Source organism: Bombus pyrosoma, linkage group LG18 (assembly GCF_014825855.1).
Source record: "Bombus pyrosoma isolate SC7728 linkage group LG18, ASM1482585v1, whole genome shotgun sequence".
NCBI classification, from domain to species: domain Eukaryota; kingdom Metazoa; phylum Arthropoda; class Insecta; order Hymenoptera; family Apidae; genus Bombus; species Bombus pyrosoma.
Window position 1 is genome coordinate 929,520 of NC_057787.1, and position 20,544 is coordinate 950,063.

At 39.7% G+C, this 20,544-nt stretch overlaps 1 long non-coding RNA gene across 1 annotated transcript; it reads left to right on the top strand.

Annotated features, from left to right (window-relative positions):
- Nucleotides 1–4,971: 4,971 nt before the first annotated feature.
- Nucleotides 4,972–16,041, top strand: LOC122577282. Its single transcript, XR_006320197.1, has 3 exons — nucleotides 4,972–5,310; nucleotides 5,407–5,461; nucleotides 15,974–16,041. It is a non-coding gene; the product is annotated as an uncharacterized LOC122577282 (long non-coding RNA).
- The last annotated feature ends 4,503 nt before the right edge of the window (nucleotides 16,042–20,544 follow it).

Genomic DNA, 20,544 nt, shown 5'->3' on the forward strand with positions numbered 1-20,544 from the left:
AAGTTGTTATTTTATTTATATCGTGCGTGTCTTGTGATATAAAGTATCAAATAAAGTAAGGTGTTTATTCGAATTTTTCAATGAACATAATGAATAGGTGTTGCGATAGTTATGGTCGGCGGTGTACATTTTGCTTAGAGGCTCGAGTGTTATATGAATTTGAAGTTGTAAGTTTGAATGTGCAAGGAATGCGGTGGTTGTTCTCTCCAGATAAAGATGAGCCCTTGTTTCTGTGATAACATGTTTGCTGATAATGAGCAGGTAGGTGCTCTCTGGTGCACAGCCGACATCTTCTTTTCCATCCACTTATGGCGTGTACTTTGTATCTGTGCTTGGAATGCAACAAGAAGTTGAAGAGGATCTTTGCACAGAAAATTCGACGCAACTAGATAACAAGTATGTAACGAAAAATTTGTTCAGCTTCTTTAGAAAATTAGTAAGCGAATAGGAAGTTGTGAAACTAAGGAGGAAGTTCCTTTCGATGAAAGTACGAGAAAAACAAGTTGATTGGGTTGCATTGGTGAAATGTCACGAGGGTTATCACGAATGAAACCATTTTTCATTCATTAACCGACCGTGTCTCGACGAATATTCTGGAAGATGAACATAGTTGGAATTGTGCTGATGACAGTACAAAGATAAGCTGTCATTATCAGTCGACGAAACGACGCCTTGCCGAGAATTTGCTTCCGTAAAGTGTTTCTCGTTCGGCCAGATAGTTAGGGTATTTTAAAAAGTTTCGTCATCGAACAGAAAGCACATGATGGAAATCAGAAACACCAATACTGGCGAAATGTTAGGATTATATAAAAGAAATGATGTAAAAGAAATTTCGAAATATATGCAGAGCTCGTAACTCGGTCTCGTTTATAACTCAGTTTCCGGGCTGTATCTCACCGAAAGCGGTGGGTTCCACGTTTCCTGCAAACGATAATTTCTCTTACAGTCAAGTGCCAAAAACTGCATGAAGCACAGCCCGTGACAAACGCGTTTGTACATAGCATAAGTATGGTAGGATCGTTGGCGTTGAGGCAGGTCAAGAACTCGTTGCCATATCAATATACTTAAGTGAAATGATACGAGGCAGTCGTAAAACCCGACAGTAATGACGCATTAGGGGGTTGCCGGGCCGATTTAGTTGGCTATCAAACAAAAGGCAACTTTTACTGAATCCAACCGAGGCGGAGGCGCGCGTTTTAAAAGGTTCGGTCGAAGGAGTGCGCGGCGGCCATTTATACCTGACGTTTTATGCGTTTTATAGGTGCGACGTGCGTCTCGTGTGCCAAACGGCGCATAAAAGTGCAAGCAGATTGCTCGTTCTCCTCGTTACCGCGTTACGGATTATTCTTAAAATTTCACACCTCCGAGCCAACTCAGAAACTATTCACTGGTGGATTCGCCATTAATTCTTCCACACCACGGTACGTTTTATTCTGTTTGTTTCTTCCTACCACTCGCATGGTAAATTATATATATCGTGTTTCCTAGCATATGCTTCATATTCGATCGATTAAAAATCAATTATTCACAAGCGTTTCTGCTTTGTATTATTACTAGCTAACGATAACCGAATGTTATCGAGAATAATTATATCATAATCGCGGCATTAATAGTTTTATAATTGTTATACAAATAGACGACGGTGTTTCTAATCCATTCGGAATTAAGCATAAATTTTTAACACGCGGAAATAAAATTGATAAAATCAATGTTTTCTGTCAACGATATGACTTCACGGTGTAAAAAGGCTGATAAAAGAGCAGAAGAAATAATGGCTATACAGACAAGTATAATAAGAAGGCGGCGCGTAGTTTTCTTAAGAAAATGGATGATGAATATTTAGTGCGACAACAACAATAGATTATCAGCAGCATAAAGCGTGACCCGGATAAGGTTTGAGGCAGCATTTGAAATCATAAATACAGTCGCGATACAACATCAGTAAACGTGCTTTTCCTGCGGAACGAATAATGCTTTCAATGCGCTGCGACTTGCTTTCATAAACCTGATATTAAGTTCCCGTTTAACATAAAACACCGCGTGTTCTCGTTAAGAAAAAAAAAAAAAATAATAATAATTTGTAGAGAATTGTATCGTTAAAAATCCGATTAGAGATTCTTTCACGAAGAAGGCGATTTTTATTGCGTGTATAGTACACACGTGCATTTCGAGTACCGAGCAAACCCAGCGAGAACTTCTTAGATTTATGCGCGTTACTATACGCGCGAAAAGGAAAGACAGAAGGGAGAAAGTAGGAAGATTGATGGGATCAATATGCAGTAAGTCTGAACAATGCGTTTGAGGCTAATGGGGGAGACGCGGCGTGAAAAACTTTGATATTATCCCTAGCCAGGAATACCTGTGCATTCAAAATTTATTAACGATTATAACCTGGCGAAGGTAAATAGAAAATTAAAAAGTACGCGGCTACGTGTGATTATTCAGCTCATTTTAATTGTAATTACGAAATGCAGAAGAAAAATGAAAAATTACTGTCGATGCAGAAGATAATATACGTAAGTAATCTGCGTGCTCGAGCTAATGTAAATTTGAGAGGTTGTAAGTTGTTTGAACAACTCGCGATCGTTGAATATTACGAGACAGAGCGCGAAATTTTAGAGATTTAATTATTCGTTTCAAGTCTGTAATGGAATTTTTATTAATTTTCAATTGGTTATGTAGCGTGAAATGAAACAAATGAAATTTTGATTCTTATCATTGTACCAAAATATAACAAGTTTGGTTGGATCGATTTGGCTAGAAATCTGGCCCTAACGTGATATTCGTAATATGGAAAATCGTGGATGGCAAGATAAGTGAGTACCTCAAAATGCAAATGATAAATGTAAATATTTAATCATGGCGATCGTATACGCTGAACGACAAATGCCGGAATGACAATTTTATAAAAATTAACTACGCATTCGTGCGAGGAAAGATAGGATTAAAGAGTTTTCACGTGGTAACTGTATAATATCTACCTAAAAAAAAAAATGTCCGCCAAACGAAATTTTAGAACTGTAGAATAAACGTTGGTTATATGAGCAACGATTGTACCGACGACAATTTCACTATATCGCTTATTAATTGTTTGAAATGCGCATCAAATTAGTTAAGCTCGTAAACGATACGTCACGTATTCAATTTACAATCATGACACTCGCGATGAAATAAATTGATGCTATTGCGATACTATCGTTCGCATAATAAATGCCGCGTTATCGAATGCATACATTCGGGATATTAGTTCAATATCCCTACATATATATAGACGAGAGCGAAGCAATTAATCGGCCAAGTTTTTCAGTTCGCGGGACGCCAACGGATTTAATGAATTTATAAAATATAGCCGCCATATTGAAAACCGTATAACATCGAACGAAATTGATGGTCGAAACACCAATTACAAGATAGAAGCTATAAACCTACGATTTAACGTGGACGGCAAGCTTGAAAGGAGAATATAAAAAATAAAATCACCAGCAGAGAAACGTTAAAGGGTAACTAATATTCTCCACTATACGTTTCTATTATTTTCGTTACGAACCAGGCATACGAGAAGAGAATACGAAGACATAAAAGATAGAAAAAAAAAAGAGAAAAGAAAGGAGACTTCTCTGCCAAAAAGGATATTGCAAAGTCACAGAGCGAGAGATTAAACCATGCTTCGAATTCGAATCTATAAGTGTTTTGCTCCTCCGGGAATCGGGCGGCGGCACGTGTCAAAGGGTGGAAGAAGAAGAAGAAATTCAGCGACCGGGCAATAATGCGCAAGCGTAAACTGCGATGGAGTTACTGGGATTGTGAACGTGGCCGAGCGAGACGGCGTCTATAGTCAAGATGGCTGCCCTACTCCCTCCATCGCGTCTCCCATCGCTATACCGGTTGGCGCGCCTGCCTCGAGGAGAACCAAGCCGCAGCTCACATCGCTAGCCAGAAACGGGTACATACAATCGCATACTGTTTCGTCTACACTTACCCCAAATATTTTTAAACTTCTTCCACACTCTTTTCTTCCTCTTTTTCTTGACGCGACGTCCGCCGCCGCGGCTTTTCGGTTGTTCTGCTGACTGCCGACGTGTACAGCCCTCCGGAATCGTCGTCATCCTTCTCCGTGGTCGTTGATTTTCCACGAAAAGACACGCACGAAAATGTATCGTGCTGTGCGTCTGCTGACGCTCACGCAGCGCAGCGCTGCTCGACACACGCAGGAGTAGACGAATAGAATACGAAGGAGGGGAACGACGACAAGGGCGGGTTACATGAAAGATACATGTAAGGGGGAAACTTGGAAATTTCTGATCTATCTCGTGCACGCTGTAAAAAATAATGCCTCTGTTTCCACGTCTGTACATTGGTATTTTAAACTTCTTGTTACATCGTTTTATTATAGCATTAAAACGTCTGTAAACGTCTCTAAATTCTTTCATTGAAAAATCTAAAGAAAATAGAATATGTTATCTTTCGTCGTATCTAAATTCCAGAAAGGAACTACATAATCATACTGCGTCGAATAAAGAAAAGACGTATGACTGAAATGAATACTTTTATCGAAGACTGCACGCCGTTTCGGAGACTGTAGTAAGACGCCATTAAAAAATGTCCAAGGAATAATATCGCGGCTCTTATTTCGAGAAATTATTCGTAATAAAACTTTCTTAACGTCGGAGAAAAACGGAAGCGACTGTTTCTCCTTCGGCTGACTGAAACGATCCTGGTAATAGAGGCGCGTGTGTAAAACCAAACAATATCGATCGTTAAAGCCACCGTGAAGGGATAGTTTTCTTGGCTTCGAAAGGCTCGCGGAAGATTTCCTAAATCGCGCGGCAGTAACCGAGATTCTTACCTGAGAGTCAAAGAGGCGGTCTAAGGATAGGCAAAACTAGGGATAGGTGGAAGAGAAAGGTTTGTGGTGGAAGAAGGATAAAGTGACGGAGGCTGCGACAGATGGACCGTGCGCGGAAGGTGGAAGGAGAATCCTAAGATGGCTGCCGTGTGTGCACGGCGTACGCGTCGCGTGCAACAACAACGTGGGTGAGCTAACGGGTGCCCGATGTGGAAGTGCAAGCCATAACTCGGTGATTTTTCTCGGGAGTGAATTCCATTCTTGTCGACGAGTTTCGTTGAAAACGTTTTCGTAAACCGGCAGAAACGTAGCTCAGCGCACGGCCACGCCCTTGGCACGGGCAGCCATCTTGCGTGTCAGCTGAGCGCGATGCACCACGGTAGTCAGTGTTGCAACCTTAGCAACCATCACGCGACTTACGCTGCGTGTACGCCTTACCAACATTGGCTGACGCTACTGTTCAGGTACATTTTATCATATTTTCACTTTTTTTCTTTGGTCGTTATTAAGGCCGGTCGTAACTCTAGATTGAAAATTATAACGATAGTTTGTGGCTTTAGATACTCGAGGTAGATACCCTTTGTTCGTGCATGACTCTTAGACGATATTTTACAAGTATGTAAGTACCTATAGTTTCTTAAAAAGAAGGAATATTTTATTTATGTTAAGTATTCTTTTCTTCGTTGTAACGTTATAATTTTGTACGTTTGAGATGAGGTTCCGTGTTATTTTTTTTTTTTTTTTTTTTTTTTTTTAGTCTAACCGATAATTTTTACGTTATATATAATTTAATTATTATAATTATAATTATGTAATGGATGCAGAGAGATTAATTTACATAAATAACGCGACAGTAGAAAAACGAAAACACTAGAAACAACGAATAATACGCAAAAATAAAGCTTCGAATGGTACAGTGCGGTTTTTCGAAACGGTTGTTTTTATACGCCTTGTACTTCTATCAGTTTCTTTTTTTCAACCATTTCTTTGACTCGTTCCGGTCTCGCTTTGGATATTGCGTTCCTCTTTCAACCGCATGGCCGTTAATATTTTATAATGTAACGTTATCCCGTTGTTGATTATGCTGCAGCGACCGTTGTCGCGTTTGGAACAATAGCAAAAACGTATTTATGGATATTACATGTTCAATTTATTTTTCGACCGTGGTGAAAAAGCATTCTTAAGCTATTTTTTCGATTGTATTTTTAACCATTTCTTTATCCTTATGGCGCGGAACGACGCGACGTGGCTCACAAAAATAAATGCATTTGCGGTTTCTTTCTAACAAGAACAGAAACAAAATGATCACGGGTGTTAAGTAGGGTTACATTTGTTGATTTACCCATTTATTTTCACCGGCCTGCAGAAGAGAATCCCGATATCATCGCGTTTTAGCAGACGACGAAACATATCCACTTACACTTCATTGCCTATCAAGCTGAGTACTTTAGCTTGAGTTTCATGTTGCCTCTCTCGTCTCCGCGGAACTTATAAACGTGTTATATATCAGATAAATGTTTCCCCTTGCGCAGCCACCGTCGTGTTTGCTCGCAAGTAGCAGAAAGTAAGACTAGTAAATATTCCTCGATCTTAGATAAACTCATCGGTAAAATTCTGATAAACTTACTGATTTTACGATTGTTTCATACATTCTATAATCCTACACACGACTCTTCCTTCTTATCTTCACAATTATACTCCATATTTCGATACGTCATTATAAAAATATAATTTAAATCGATAAATTGTACCGATACGCGTTACCGTCAGAAAAAGCTTGAATGACTTTATTCAACCGTGAACGATCTCATGCGGTTAGCTTGTCTATCGATCAATAAACAAAGATAAAAATGAATATGAAAATGTAAGTGAGAACGAGAGAGAAACGGCAATAGAATTAGAATATAGTCAGAGTAGCCGGTGAAAAAGTTGATTCATAATTTTTGTTTTTCGACAGAATCAGCCAAGTAGAATTGTACGTATATCTCCAATGACAATGTAAATCAGCAAACAGACGTAGAAAAATAATACGGCAAAAATGCGTAAAAATATTATAATATCCGTGGAGATGGAAGCAAGAAGCAGCCAAAATAGAAGGAATAAAATGAGGAGACGGGAAGATAGTATTAATGGGGGGATCATGTTTTTGCCGTTTCTCCGCTTAGCGTGTATCTTCTCTGTCTCTTTTCGGCTTAATTCACCGGGCTCTCCCACCACTTCTTTAGATCAAGCACATTCCAAAAGGCTCTTCTTGGCCCCGATGAACCCACTTGATGAAAAGCTTACCAGCCCACGTCGCCACTCTTATGTACACCAAGTATCCTGCACGACCCTGTCCAAGCCTACGCGCTGGATATCTAGGAGTATTGGTCTACCCGATAATCCACGACTTCTGTTTCGCGATCCTATCTCACTTCTATTGTTTCTATGATCGTACGTACAGTTAACCGTACAAGTCGTATGTAATATTACAAAGTCTAAACTGGACGGTTTAGCGATATGCATCGTTGCTTCTTCCGAACTACCAACTAGTAGTGGATGCCTTAAATTTCCTCGATATTTTTATCAAACGTTCTATACCATAGTTTTATACTATACCTATTTATAGGTCCGACTTATAGGTGCTGCCGACGTGCAGTTCTTTCTTCGATCGAGCAAGTTTCAACCTGCAGCTTTTTACTACGAACGCAAGCTGTATGGATCAAGTAACCTTATGCAGTATCTGTCTACTTTCGGAATTGAATGTACATTCTAAAGAAGTAGAACCGCCGCATCATTCTTTTTACCGGCATAATTTACGTTCGATAAAAACCGACTCGGTAGGTACAATACCGACCATTCCTCTGCCGTTTGTACGAATCTGTTGCATTCCGATTTACTCCAGATATCTTAGTTTCCAACTTATAATTTTGATGCACGAGTCGAACGTGGTTTCGCACGATCCTCATAGTCCGCCGGATAAGGCGGAACGAATTGAAGTCATTAAATTAGTATGACAGTATGATGGACCATTGAATGGAACCTACGACGCGATATCACGTGATCGGCAAAGAGTAACCTTGTTGAGTTTAACGAGGAACATGGGAGTATCGATGCAGAAGTTTCCCGCGCGCTATCAAAAATGCAATATTTTTTGCTAGCAGCACATTATTCACACGCGCACCGGAAGTTCGTTTATGTAGTAACCTATCTGGTTAATCTAAAACGTTCAGGCGTCAGTCACTTCTTGTTAGCGCCTAGGGTTATCGTGTATGACGCCATTAATGTGCATATCACGCCAGTGCATTAAGTAGGTAGACACCGAGCTACGTGAAATAATTACAAGAACACCATGCGAAGAATCGCGATGCTTTTTTCATCTGGCCGTGTTCTCGTTCTCGTTTCACTTTCCTACAACTCGCTGCCTTAGTAATTTTGAATAATTGCACGTTGAAGTTCGCTAGCAATGTCGAGCAATAAAAAGATAGCGACAGTTAAAATCTGTTTCGCCTTAAACTGGTTTAAACGACTGACAGATTGGTAATTACCCAGACGTTCTAACACGGAAAGTGAAATTATTTGCCATCGTCTCTTTGTTACAGCTCCTTGTACAACGATCTTATTTAAGATAAGCTTCCCTTTTATTGTGTATTTGATAGGAATACTTCAGGATGAATGGCTCGTATAGCGAGGCCCCAGCGGGATCTTTACCTGTTATGAAATTTCTAGTGACCAGAGTAAAGAGAAGTCTTAATGTGGCCGATTTGCATGGCAGATTAGGGAAATTAGGTGGGCGTGCCACCTGGTGGTAGTTCTGTCCAAACATTGCGGCACGCCTATTTACCTTTGCTTGGCTTACCTACCTGCTTGCACTTACTTTAAGGTCATCAAAGGAACGATTATAGGATATCGCTTATTTGCCCTCACGATTCAGGTCACAAGTGCTTTGACTAGATATGCTTTCGTTGTAATAGGAGATGCATTCCTATTGTCTTTGCAATGAGAGACATTTTTCCACGGTGCTCGTGTTTCCGTCCACGTTACGCTCGTCGGAATCAATTTCTCGATACCGTTACTAACCTCGAAAACTCCTTAATACCAGTCGTGTCTTGTAACGAAAGCTACACGCGAAAGTAAATATTCTCGAAGCACGAAAATTGTACGAATAGTACGAGATAAGATGGACACAATGGACAATTTAGAAAGACTACTTCTGTAAGAACTTGGAAAAAAGATCTAGTTCTCTAATGCATAAATATAACAAAAGATACTTCGATACCTTAATATGTATACTCTCGCAAGTATTAGGTAGTCCGGGAAGTGTCCTTCAACAACGACGCATCTATATACAAACATGAAACCTAATCTGTCGAACGTTGTACTCTTTATTTTGGTAGAACAGAATCGATCGTACGTAATTCGATAAAATAATATGAAGCAGAAAACGTCGTGCGTCTATTGTTTCCTCATAAAACGAAGGAAACTTTTAGGGCGTGCTAATAAATATCACAGTAACGATATGTCATCGTCGTAGCAAAATAGTACACAAAGCGTGAGTTTATTTTCGTCGAAGAAATGTTACGTACCTATTAGAGAAAACTATACTTATGTATTTCTAATTGGGCGAAATATCGGAACGGTTTGATAACGCAAAGCGCGACCGCAGGGATACAGAAACGCGTAATAACGAAGCGTTTACAGAGCCAACCGCGGCGATTTCATTATCCCTACGGTTCAGCAATTTACGGACCATTACCGCAAAGTCCTACAGGCTATACTGGGCACGAGATAGCCACGTCGTACCATCCATTATTCATCACCCACTTCTCTGGCCTCCGTACAGTCTCCCGCCCGTTGACTTGCGCACCCTTCGCGCATTCTCCTCTTAAATCTTCCGTTGCGACACAGATTTTTCTGCATTACCGTTCCTTTTAATTAGCTGCTGATGCCGCTATTGTTAAAACTCTGACTTTTCTTTCCGACAATTTAAACGAAGTTGTATATCTTTCGACTTGTCGTTTCGTTCGATTCCTCTCAAGTATCGTGAACTTATGTACTTTCGTATTGCACAACGAATATTTCATTCGCGGAAAGAAAAATGGATGTAAGATGAGTTACTTTTTCTTGTGTAACTGTAAATCTTTTTATTTATTTTTCCTTTCATTTTTTAATGTAGCCTTGCTTGGGAGATTCCAAAGATTTATGGAGGCGACATAGGGGTACGAGAAAATTCAATTGCCTAAAGGATAAAATGGCCGAGGATCTTCTTTTTTTATTTATTTATTTTCGACGAATTATTTCTAACTGGACGGAAGCAATTTATTCTGGTGGCAGTCGCTGTATCAACAGAAAGATTGTCTTTGACGTCTACGAACGGAATGTCAGGTTTTTAGAAGTCTGGCCATTCTAAATTTTTCTAACCTACCTTGACCTTGATGGCGATGAAAGGAATGTCGGGCCAAGAAAGCCTACGAGTATTTCGAGGGCGGAGTTGCCGGGGTAGCAGGTACTTTCCTTATGGAACCTCCAAGCCACTCCTACATTTTCTGTAACAATTTCATATTTTTCTTCATTCTTTATACACATACCAATTTTGTAATCGCGCCTTTAAAATTTCACTTATTATTTTTACTTTACTTTACTAAGTAAATGCATTAGTTCGTTTCAAAAGTTTCTTTCGTTTTATAAGGAAATAATAGATGCACGACGCTTTTTGTTTTATATTATATTTTATCATAATATAAACACAATATAAAACACTCGTCTGTTATATATTATATATTATAATAATAAAAAGGATGGACATCTATCGTTTCCTTACGAAACTTAATTAACTTGAAAACTAAACTTTAAAAGTTTTATAGTAGGCAGCTCAGTTTGAAAGAAATTTCCATGATAGATTATTGATATTGTCAGAAAAGTCAAAAATGTTGAAATTTAGTTTATTACTTTTACTAGAGAATGTCATGAGAATTTAAAAATTGCGTCGCCTCGGTACCTTAGTTTGAAGGTCACTATTTCGGTACGGATTTTTTATGAACAATAAAAGGAAGAATGTCTGGAGAATAGCGGTAATTAATTTTAGAAGGAAAACGGAAGAGATAATTCGATGGAACAGTTTTTCTGCAGTTTCGTTTGACTCTGAAACAAACCAAGCGGAACCGGTGCTATTTTAAAGGCGGAGTTGTCAGTGGAGGTAACCCGGCCACAAAGGCTACGAGTCCTCCCCTTTTCTTTCAAACACGTCCCCTTCCTAGAACATCTTTAAATCCAGTCCTCGCCCCCATCTGATCGACCACCATGAAGAAGATCATGATGGTGGACCCGAAACGATCATTGGGAAGAAAGACACTCGCCCAAATTCGGCACGGGTCGTCTTTAATAAAGACACTTTTCATTTTCTTTTCCCCATTTTCTTCCTATTTCAAAGCCATTGGTTATATGTACATCGCTTACAGTTTCTTACTGTCATGCGTCGCTTGCTTCTTTAAAAAAATCACTCCTTTTTTTTTGTTGCAGTAAATATGCAGTAAATTTAAAATATTCCGTCGGTAGTTAGTTACTGAATATTTATGAACACTCGTATATATTATGTATGGATTGATCGTTTCGTGATAGATCGAAGTAGGAGAAGTGTTTGAAATTGTGTGAAACAATGCTAACAGCAAGTAATATTTTAAAAATCGTATTACAGTTGATGGAAATATCTCGATTATCTGTTTATTAATTTATATATCGTTTCCGATATCGAAATTTTATTTAATATCTGAGGTACTTATCTATCTCTGTGAGATACATTTTATGAAGGACATTAATCATTTTATTTCTTAACTAATATTCCAATCCATTTCTTATTGATCGTTAAATTTCTTTATTACGAACATTAGAATAATAAAGTTATTTCATAAAGAAGATATAGTGTGTCGATCTAAAGTTCAACATCCATGCGACGGAACATACACTGAGTTAATTTTACCATTGAAATTGTTTAAACGTCAACTTAATCTATCTTAATTTATGTACATGCATTAATATACCGGTATGCATAATATATTCTTCAGAATTTATAGATCGAGAAGAAATTTTTGCTACTTAAAACGAATTGTGGCAATATCCTTAAGCCATGAACATAATTCTTAACTTAACCTCACTTTGCAAACTAATTTTGCTTTGATAAACGACACGAATTATAAAATCTCATCAAGATTACATGCCTACAGCAGAAACATAAGATTTGCATTAATCACAACTTTTGCATTATATAAGTCTTGCCATTCGAGATATTGCCAACGAGAATGCCAACTTCTGACTCTACTTGGCCTGTAGGCTCATGTAAAGAGAGATAGGCTGCGATCTCCCTACAATGGGTCTTTACATAGGAGTCTCATACATTGGTCGTAGGACCCTTCTGGCGATCCAGTATCACCAAGCGATGGTCACTTTTCTCTTCACGTACTGGGAAATATGCTCGTTTCTCTGAATAGATAAATTACATATATATATATATCGATTTTAAAAAATAACCTAAAAATTAATCGATATCGTTGAACAGTAGACGATCCACGACGATTTGGATTAAACATTGGCAACTATGGGGAACAGCCAGTAGTACCAACATAGAAATTCTCCAACGATTCCAATCGAAAACTCTAAGATCCTCGATAGATGCACCTTGGTATGTTACCAAGGAAACGATACATCGCGACCTTGAGATACCCACAGTTAAAGAAGAAATATGAAAATTCAGTAACAGATATAATATAAGAGTTAACAACCAGCAAAACCCAATTATTTGACACGACGGATCAGATCCGCAGACTAAAAGGACAATACTCTCTAGATTGAAGAATTAGGTTCAACTAGAATCAAACATACTATAAACTATTATAATCCAAGTTACAGTACCACGCCAAAATAATTTACCTATAGTTCTCAATGAGAATTGATCGTAAATAGTCTACCAAATAAAAAAAAAAAATATTATACTGTTTCACAGTATTTCTTAACTTTTATTTGTATTGTAGTACCGTTGACGAGGGGCCTGGGGGTGTCGGGCGGATTATAAACAAGCGGTTGCGGAACATGTGCGTGGTGGGGCTAAGACAAAAGACACGAGTCTAAGACAAAAGACGAGGGGTTGCTAAGTGACGCAAACGAATTAACAGCAGTGTGAACTGAGAAGCCATAGAGTCTAAATTGCTCCGTGGTGAGGAGAGTTGCAAATTAACTATCAATTTGTCTTAATTATAATACGTGATCGTCTCCTGTTTAACCAACATCTGTCTAATCCATTTATTGCAAATAAACCAATCGTAGGAAAGATCCTACAGTATTCCGTGTTTTATGCGACGAAGACTGTCACGATAGCATTCTTAATATAATTGAAATAAATTGAAATTAAGTAACTTGACTCTGTCCTAATTCAGACTATTATAGCAGTCCAGTCTACTAGTTGAGGGATAAAATTAAATTCCACTTTACATCGCCCAATTACGAGATCCAAAATTAGCTCGATGTAGGCCTTTGCCGTAAGAAAATGACGAAGGGTTTATAACGATATTTTAGAGAGGAATTACATATTCCTTCATCTTTGAGCAATTTTTGAGCACACAGATTGGACAGAGACAGTTCGATGGGAATTCAGGAGAGCAAGCAGTGAAATCATAGAACTATGGAATGCATGACCATGCGCGAAGCACGCGAACGAATGTGCCGTGTATTGGTTGGGAAACATCGTGCGACGGCGAATCGATAATAGTAAGAGTAATCGATGAGCAAGGAAAATAAAAAAGGAGAGACTTCATTGTTTTCTTTCGAGTTAGAAAGCGTATCTTTGTAGAGAAGTCACGCACGGAGAAACTTGACCTAGGTATCCATCTTTTCATATTGAAAATAAAGTGTTGCGGCGTACCTTGACTGAGATCTGCGTCGAATTAATTAATACTGGGAGCAGTTGTTAGACGTAATTGATTTAATTGGTTAAAATTGGTGGAGTATTTGAACGGTCAGAAAGATGGAAAAACCCCAAACAAGATACACAGAACGTTCACGATTAAAACTGTTGATTGCTTTTTGGTGGAACAGATTTAGAGCGAAGTAACGATAATGTGAGATATAAAAAGTTGCCTCTTATTCCTTTCTTTCTTTTTTCCTTCTTCTCTTTCTTCCGTTTTTTCGTTCCTTCTTGCTTACGGTCTATGCGGTTAAAATACACCAGCTACGATAAAAAGTAAAAAGAAATCCGATATCATAGAAACATGATATTAGATAAATAGACGAGCCTACACTGAGACACAAGCTAGATAACATTTAACGCAACACGGAGTAGGATCGAGGCTTAGCAATTTAGCCGGTAGATGGGGAAAATAAAGAAGAAAGAATCGTTGTACCGTTACATATTTATGTAACCACTCAGGTGTTTATAGTCTAATGATGTGGCTGTTTGAAATGCTGTAAAAATAGGTCTATTAAATAATTTCTAATTACAATAGATTGGATGAAAATGATTAATACATAATTGCGTATAATTGTGTATTGTACACTGGAAACTGTTAGCGCGATACGGAGGAAAAGATATAGGAAGATGATTGTTGTCTACATAATAAGAGGAAGTGGCATGATATATAGGTCCTAATTGCGCTGTTTTAAGATTCTTCTCAAAGATGGCGCTACGTATTAAGCCAGTGTTACGCTCAGAATATATAAATTAAAGCTATGGAAAATGGAAATACGTAAGTTTTGGCACGGTCCCTGTATAAACAAGTATGCAGATTTCGTTTCTTCAAACGTGCATTAACACCACATAATGGATTCTTTATTCTTCGACGAACGTTTACAGAAAAAATTTCTTGAAAGAGCTCACATACGAAATGACGGGGAATCGCCTTAAGCCAAACAAACGTGACTTGTGTTGCAGCTGTTGCATCCATGTTGCGGTATAACGACGCTGTTATCCTCTGGATCTTGAGAAGAAAAAAGGAAGATACCGCGATATTCTTAACTTGTATTGTTCCTCTTATTTCTACACCGTTCGATCCATCTAGTTTCATCTGTTCGTCCAGAAATGTCTAGTTTCCCTTTCCACCTACTTTCTCTCTTCTAACCACGTTTATCCGTTCGCGCGGACACGCCGAGTAGCCTCTCGACTTATACATATTACGCCTATAGACGTTCGAATTGCAAATCCATGTCGTGAAGTCGCGTGTACAGCACCGGGCTAAGCTACGGAGAAATGCATTATTGTTATTGCTGGCACTATCGTCGCTGGTTCAACGACGCGAGGTATTAATACATACGGTCGATGTCTTTCGTTACGTAACACTTAACTGGCATAATCTGGCCCGATAGACTCGCTGATTGCAAGCTCACGGATCGTCTAAGTCTCCTTCTCGTTATATGGCTGGCATAGATGCAACGAGAGCGAGACACGTTCAATTACCTTGCGACAGTGAATCCTTCCATTCTCGAGCGTCTCGCGCCTCGTCAGCTCGTCAGAACTGGTTTTAAACCTTCGCAGTCTGTAAAATAAACTGTGCTTCGAATTCTTCACGCGCTATCCGATGTTTCTGCAAGGATAAAACAAAGTGGAACACAGAAATAAACGAGGATCGGTTGTTAGATCGTCTCGAACGTCTCGGGCCATGGGTGGCGGTTGGCAAAAAATTCCGACGCGATGAAAAACCAAAAGATCGTTCAGCAATATCAATACCGTCGTTGAAGCGCTATCAGTTACGCCGGTGTGCTCTTGGAAGTCGGCATTTTTTCATATTCTTTTTTTTTTTTTTCAATCCCGCAAGAAAAGCAAAGGGGAATTAGTTGCGTGACAGAGAAGCTAAAGTTCGTGGACGAAAGCAAAGCGAATATGGCGTTGCACGGCCGTCTGTCAGGCCTCCCTCTTGGAATCTTAATGTCACGATAGCCCGGTCGCGCACAAAGACCATCAGTGTCCCCGTGAAACAGAAAATCATTGTAAACTCGATACTCAATCGTTCATTATTCGTCCCGGATGAATATCGGGGCTGCTTATACTGATTCTCTTCAATAGCAGCATTTATACAAAGTAGAAGTCCATAGTTCCACGTAGAATCTAGTTAAACGCGGCTTGTAATTTTGGAAGATTTCCTTAATCGTAGTCTCCTTTCGTTTCAGAATGCAGAGGCAGATTCGCGTAGGCGCCGTTAGATGATAAACAGGATCAACGTCTGCAGGACGATGGGGTGAGTTAACGTTCAATTAATAGAATACACATTTTATTTCGCCTGCTACTATTTGCATTCTACAAATTAAGCGGCTACGTTTGCGCAAGAAAAGGCACGTTTGATTGCCATGATAATCGTTAGGTATCTACCGATGATGTTAACGCGACGTGACGAACAATCTGATTTAAATGTATCAGGTTGAAGGAACGACCTAGCGGGCAAACCTTGAAATTAAAAAGGAAAAGTTAATTACACTGTTCAACTATCTAAGGTTACGAACGTTTGATGATAACGTATTTTTTAATAAGTTGCGCCCTCTATATCCATCGAGATAAAATAATAAAAGGATAAAAATAATGCCATTAGAATTTCGATGAAAAGTTAGCATTTAAAGCGAAGCGACGCGACGCCAATATTTACAAAGGTATCGGGCACGTTCTCTTACAACGTTCGCATAAGTAACGATCTTCGAGCAATAGCTTACCCGCACCCTACCATTAGGTCTAAGTATTTATGGGCTCATTCATTTCGTTTTATGTTTCAATTTGGACGCATTGATACTTGTTTGTTTACGTGTAAGCTGCCAGTCATTCATTCGGCCTGGTCGGCTGCTTCTAACCAACCGTTATTATCCCCTTTGTCGTCGCAAACACACTTTCTTCATTATCCACGCCAGTTCTGTATCCTATCATTACGTATTACTTACTACTCATTGCTATCTTGATAACACGCTAATGAATCGTATCTTTTCATGTTTATACTCGCGGTTGCATAACTTTGAAACGCTATGAAATATACGCATGGGTGAACGACACCGACTGGGGTATTTCTCGCGCGCACGTGTTCACCGCACATTTCCAATCTTATTGACTTTGATCGGTTCAAGGATACGAAACGATATCGATATATACTATCCACGGAAAAGGAAAAACAGGAAAATGATAGTCGGGCTATTTTCGCGAGTAAAATGATACGAAAATTAATAATTCATAACGTAATTTTAATAGAAATTATGCAAATGGTCGTGCGTTTCATCGTGCTATAATAGAAGCTGCTAAATCGACAATGGCATCTTGACGCTCGAGTTTATGATCTAACGTTGCATTGCGCTGAATATATATATATATATATATATGTGTGTGTGTGTTACATATTAATATTAATATTTGAAGTAGGGACCGGATTTAAGCGAGCAGCTGGCTTCAGCAATTATCTTCGCGTCGATTTATTTACTTCATGGCCGAAATCGATTTCGATCGAAACGAAACGATTCGAACGATGGCATTAAATATAGGTTTCGAGCTAATAATTTCGAAATTTTGTCCTACTCTGCCGTAGTTCTAAGACTGGCCGCGCAAAGTCTCGCGATCGAAACTCGTGTGAACGCTCCTTAATATTACGTTTCGTTGCTGAACAGGTTCCTCGACCGGTAAGGTAGGCCCCCATCAAGTTTAACGACTGTTCAGCTTGTGTTTAAATAAATTGGTTAGCAATTACGTGGACGTAGGTGCTGTCTTCGCCTGTGCCCTTTTTCCTCTCCTCTTTGACCATTTCTGCCCGTTTTTCAAACTACGTGTTTTAACAACGCGTTTTCGCAGTTCACCAAGGAGATTGCCCGCGTGTAAAATTATCGTTAAGATTAGCTAACCAAAGACGCGAAACTGCCCCGCGTATATTAATCTGTTCAGCTATTTGAACATTCACGTTCCACCTCGCGATTTACGAGTGCAGCTGCGCAGGGAGGATTGGCAACCGTAAACGTTTCATTTTCCCCTTAACGCTTCTCGGCAACAGAATCCCGCGGGAAACCGCCATTTAGAATTTCTATTTAGATACGAAACGGGGTCAGAAAATATTTATGTACCGTGTAAGTGTTGAGTCGCGAACTGCATTTTTCGCTCTATCGAAATATCGGCAGCCGAGAACTGTAGAGAGCTGCAGAAAAGATATTTTGCAGTCAGGTGATACTGCAGGAAACCGCCAGATGGCAAAGAGGACTTCTTCCGTGTCCTTGGTGAGCGATCCTGCCTCCCTTCCTGATATACTGCAGATCAATATGCATACCGATTCTTCCTTTCCGTCATTTTTATATTTGTATCAATTGTTGATTAAATTAAATGAAACTCTGCATTTCAACGAACACGGTAGATAGGCTCTCTTTCGTTACAGAACATTTTCTCATTCACAATTTTCTGTCTCGATTTATACGAATGCCCGTCGTCGTGCATTGTAAATGGATATAAATTTTTAGCGAAAAAATTCCATTTTCACGCTACAGAATCTCTTACCTCTTGTCGCTCGATGTAGAAATTTCAAATATGCATCAACATTACATCGAAATACATAGCGATTGCCTTTTTCCCCGCTCCTCGATTTTTATAAATATGTAACACATATTTCAGTTCTACTGGAATATATTCTGGATTCACAGCGAATAATTTATTCCGTATCTCTGGACGCACGATTGGCGTGTCGATACGCTTTCTGACCAATATTCTCTCTAAATCTTCATTTTTTTCCCCCGATTAGTTCCTTACAAACTAATTCCCTCCTTTATTTAATATAAAACACGGTCCGTTTCAATGCACCGCCCAGCTCGCCATTATCATCTAGCGGCGCAAGTGGCCTTATATCACAGGTTGATCCCCAGGAGTTTCGATCCGCGCGAATAACGACGACGAGAATCGCGCTTATCTGAAATTCTGACGCTCGTTCATGATCGAATATTCATCCTGGGTCTCCCCGGGGAGGTAGAGGGAGGCGGTATAAGAAGGCAAAAGAGGAGAAAACGAAGTTTGGGGGAGAGTACGGCGAAGAGTCGGAGGAGGAAAGAAGAAAGACCAGCCAAAATGAGAGTCCGAGCAGTGCGTTGAACCATACCGAAGGAGACCAGAAGAGCCAAAGCCACCAGAGCGATGAAGAATGGATGCTGGTTTAGCAAGAGTGCAGATTTGCTCGAGTCGGGTGCAACGGCCCCTTTACTTTCGTGTCCATCTTCTCGTTGCTATAGCTACGCTGTCTAATACCTCCCACTACCTTCGAACGCCTGTGTTCTCCATTTTCTTTTTATTTTAAATCCATAAGAGGAGAATGTCCATCATCCATTTTGGCGTACATGCGATCCTTCCTCCTTGATGATACTCTCTGATACGTGCCCAGATTTATCGCAACTAATATTTGGTCGCGAAAATTAACGAATGTCTTACCGTGCGTCCGATCATATGTATACGTGTACGTACGGCATTTAAAATGAGTCTGTTTGAAAACCGGCAATAGCAATATTTTTGAACAGCGGAGATTAACTCGAGAACGCTTTAACTCGTCTCTCGTTACACGAGGATCGTCTGAGAAGACTGTCTGCCGTGTTGTTAACTGTTGTTTCTTCTTATTCTATGGGAGGACAATCAGGCGCGAGTGTTTGTAACGCAGGTGGACACTGTTCGAACATGCAACACTTGGTGTGAAGAGAAAAAACAAAGAAAAAGAAAAGAAACTCGTAATAATCATGAAGCCATCAGGTAACTGTCGTCGGTAGCCACAGAGCGTCCGGTTTTGTGAGAACAACCTTGGTCATTAAATAAACCCCTTTTAGTGGTGGCTGGTTATCTTCAATGGTGTTTTAAAAGGGGCATTTAGGCCCATTTTGGCTACCCACACAGCCCCTGGTACCCTTCCCCTTCTTCCGCGTTATGGTGGCTCTCTTCACGCCCCCACCATATTCGACACGCGTCCTACCATGCCATAAGCTTAAAGGCCCTGACTTTTACGATTCTGTTCAAGTGGTCATAAAACCGGAGTTTATTGCCGTCATGATTTTCAAGCAAACGGGCTGCCACCTGTCGGAGTCCCACAAAAGCGAAAACTGCATCAAGTCTCTTCATCAAGGGCTCTATCAATTCGGCTATTTGATGATTGTCCCGCCAGCTCGTAATAATCCATTGAAATCCTAACAATCGTAACCTCGAAAACTCTACGTGTTCTCTCATTCTCTGGCATTTCCATTTCAATTTATCGCTTCCACTGTCGTTCATCTAATAGTTAACGCAATTTCTTTGACACATACGCCTGACAATTTACAATCTCGAAACATAATTTCCGTAACATCGCGTTGAAAAATTATATCTAAGATGTTTCTAAATTACGAACCTACTCTATTTATTATGATTGGATCAAGTTGGATATAGACGATCGTAGAAAGAGAAAATGAAATCGCAGACTAAACATGCGTATCGTCGTAAATAATTACGAAAGTCGACAAATATCGGCGTTAGACGTAGCAGCGAGAGCGCAGTAGACAATGTACGAATAATTGCTCGTGGTCAGGCATCGTTCGATGAATAGCAAAAATCCAAATCTTTTTTCTGGAGGCTGGTAGCGAAGTCGATGGGTTATATCCTAAACATCCATAATGGCGAAAGTGAACGAGCAAATAGTCCGGTCCGGCCCCTGAGAGCAGCTTATGATGGGCATTACTCGGCTCGTTACGGAATAATTTACGAGGTGCGAACCGCGGGGGCGATA